The following is a 3,221-nucleotide window of genomic DNA, read 5'->3' as shown; positions in this document are numbered from 1 at the left end:
AAGGGAAGGGAAGGGAAGGGAAGGGAAGGGAAGGGAAGAATGTAATGTTGTTTGCTTGATTTCAAGCTCAAATCAGTGTAATTATCCAGATGCCTGCCTATAGATACCTATAATATCCTTATTTTCACTTCCTATCTTAAACTTTAGTGGTCCTGCTACAACAGGAAAGCTTTATCCCAGAAATACAAAATAAATAATTGATTTTCTTTCTATGCCTTGCCTATGTCTGTAGCATTAGCAGGAGTTTTAATATTATTTTTCTGAAATACTGTCAAATTTTTGAAATCAAAGTACTGATAAAATACAAATACACTTGCATTAATAATAAGATCATTGTTTATATGAAAAAAGTTATCAGTCTGTTTGTCCAGATGAATCAGTTTTGAATTCTAGGAAAATGAAGGCTTTCAGCTGTAACATTACCACAGTTACAACTGTGGCTATTACCTTTATTAAATGCCATTTTGTACAGACCAGGTTAGTTTCATACCAACTGAGATATTGCTTTAAACAACTATACTCTCAGAGAAATCACAGTGCTAAAAATTTCTCTCTGTGTGGGCTGGTGTAAGAAGCCTGTTATCATAGACAGCTCTGTGGTTTTCCTGACATTTTTCGATAGCTGCTAAGAATAGGATTTCTAAAGCCATTTCCTTCAGTTCCCCCTTTGGGAAAGCAGGGAGGTGATGACAGTGATCCAGAAAGACACAAGAAGTTGCTTTCAACTCTGTTTTTATTGGACTCTAAAGCAGTACAGGAAATAATAAAGGTAGTAAAAATCTCAGTATGTATGGTAATGCAAAAGAAAAGGTAAGAAGGTCTACTCAGATTGCCAAATAAAGAGGATGCACTGTAAGGGAGCATGATGTGTTCAGGTTGTTGGGCTGAGACCCCAAAGATGTGGGTTTCCTTGTTGGGTGGTTCAGCATTAGTTGCTTCACTTCAAAGAATCATAGAATGGCTTGGGTTGGAAGGGACCTCAAGGATCATGAATCTCCAACTCCCCTGCTGCAGGCAGGGCCACCAACCTCCACATTTAATACTAGACCAGGCTGCCCAGGGTCCCATCCAACCTGGCCTTGAACACCCCCAGGGATGGGGCATCCACAGCCTCTCTGGGCAAAAAAGACACTTCCCAGTTTCTTCGATTTTTTTTCTTCTGTAAATGGATTTAAGTAACCACTCCTGTAAGGAATTTCAGTGCACAAAAAACAAAATGATAGAAGAGGTAGACCTTAGTAGGTCATTCACAGCAATTTGTAATTTAATCTTCATAGCCTTCTTGAGACAGTACTAGCAGTTGCTGCTGATCCGACAAGTCCGGTTTCAGGAACACCACAATTATTAATTTCTGTCCATCACACTCTGCTACATCTCTGCAGTACAACCCAGCTGGTAGGAACAAGCAGGGATAAAAGCTTTGCTCTCCAGCTCCTCCTGCATGATGTGATGCCTCACTTTTCTTCAGGGTACACACTGAGGTGTCACAAATAATGTTTTCGTGCTGAGTCCAACTTTACAAGGGAAGTCCTCACAAACCACAGTTCTCCCAGTCCCATGAGCAGTCAGGATGTTCCCACTCCTCTCCTTGCACAGGGCACAGCAGACAGCATCTGGCTGACTGTCCTACCGAGGCTCCGTCTTCAGAATTCAACTAATGGAGCAGGGAGCTGGAGAAAAGGAAACAGGAATAAGGAAACAGTGATGAGCAGGGTATGAGGAACACAATGCAAGGATGTAGACTGAGAGAAGTCAGCTGCAAATGGAGATGAGAAACGTGGCAGAGGAGTGAAGAGAAATTTACTCCAAAGGAAGCAAAATTTCTCAGCCTTAAAGCCACCGCACCCAACCAGGGGAAGGAAATGTTCCTCCAGACAACAACCCTACTGATTTCAGTGGGATTGCGAAAGTGAGCATAGCTGTCGGCCCTGAGCACTCCTTGAATTATTTATCATCTCAAATGCTTCTTAGGGAAGGGGCTGTGCCATCTCACAGTGCTGCTCCACAAAGATCAAAGCTTTTAGAAAGAATCCACCTACAGGACTGTGGGTTTTGGAAGGTGAGTGTAACCCCCTTACCACTCAGAGTGCTACATGAAAGTCCGCTTTGTCAACTTAGGTAAAAGGAACAAGGGTATTTCATTGTCTAATAGCTGCCAATAAGGAAAACCAGAATATTCAGACTAACAGTAATTTTGTTTTCTGTAACAATTAACAGCAGGGCTTTTTCTCTAGAGTTGTGTGCTTTGAAGAGCAAAACACTGCACATAATCACATAATGCACTGAAAAGCATCAGGCACAAAAGGATTAGGGAAAAAAAATGCCCTTTGAGCAAAGAGAAGGCTGGAGTGACTTAGGAAGTAAAATCACAGCCTTATGCCTCCGGACAGCAAATCTGAACAGGAGAGCAATAAATGTAATGGGAATGAAAACAAGCTCAGTTTATAATTGCACAAAATGATGTTTTGTGTAATAGCACTACGTGCCTCTCTACAGAATTAGTGCATTTATTCAGGAGAAGAGAACCTCACTCAAAAGGTCTTAATAACCATAAGCCAAAATGCAGATTTTGGGCCTGGGTCAAACTATACAGCAAGCTGCTGACTGCAGAGCCTTGGAAATCAGCTATGGCCTATCTGTTAGCCTGAAAGAAAAGTAAGGGCTTAGGATTTGCCTCCATGATGGTGGATTTCCTTCATTAATTAACATCTTCTAAAGCAAAAATTCATCTTATTAGCATGATGACATAGCCTAAATATGTAGTAACTGGTACTCCAAGACCAGGATGAGCTGATGTCCATGCTGACATAGCTAGCTACAGTACGGAGATGACTAGAATTTAACGTGTACCCAAGTACATGTGGTTGAACTAGGTTGGTAAGGTTAAAGTTGCACAAATTTCTTCTGATATGGCTCAGCTATACTAACATAATTTGGTAGAATTTCGTATGGTAGGCATCTGCGTTATAAACAAAAATGGCCTAGATGGGGTGGACCGAGCTCTTCAAGCATTGAATGACAACCTGGGTGAGATTCTGGGTAAGATTCCTTGTTGCCACCTCAGCTCCCTTTATAGGCACAGTTCCTCTGACTCATTCCAGGTTTAAGATGAAAAGACTGTGACCCGAGTGCGCCTGTCTGCTGGCTACAAAAGCAGGCAAGGCAACCATTACTAGAGCAGATACGGACATCTACAGGATCACTATTATATTTGGTCACAT

The sequence above is a fragment of the Meleagris gallopavo genome, chromosome 1 (assembly GCF_000146605.3).
Source record: "Meleagris gallopavo isolate NT-WF06-2002-E0010 breed Aviagen turkey brand Nicholas breeding stock chromosome 1, Turkey_5.1, whole genome shotgun sequence".
Taxonomy (NCBI): domain Eukaryota; kingdom Metazoa; phylum Chordata; class Aves; order Galliformes; family Phasianidae; genus Meleagris; species Meleagris gallopavo.
Note: the sequence above shows the minus strand (reverse complement) of the source record.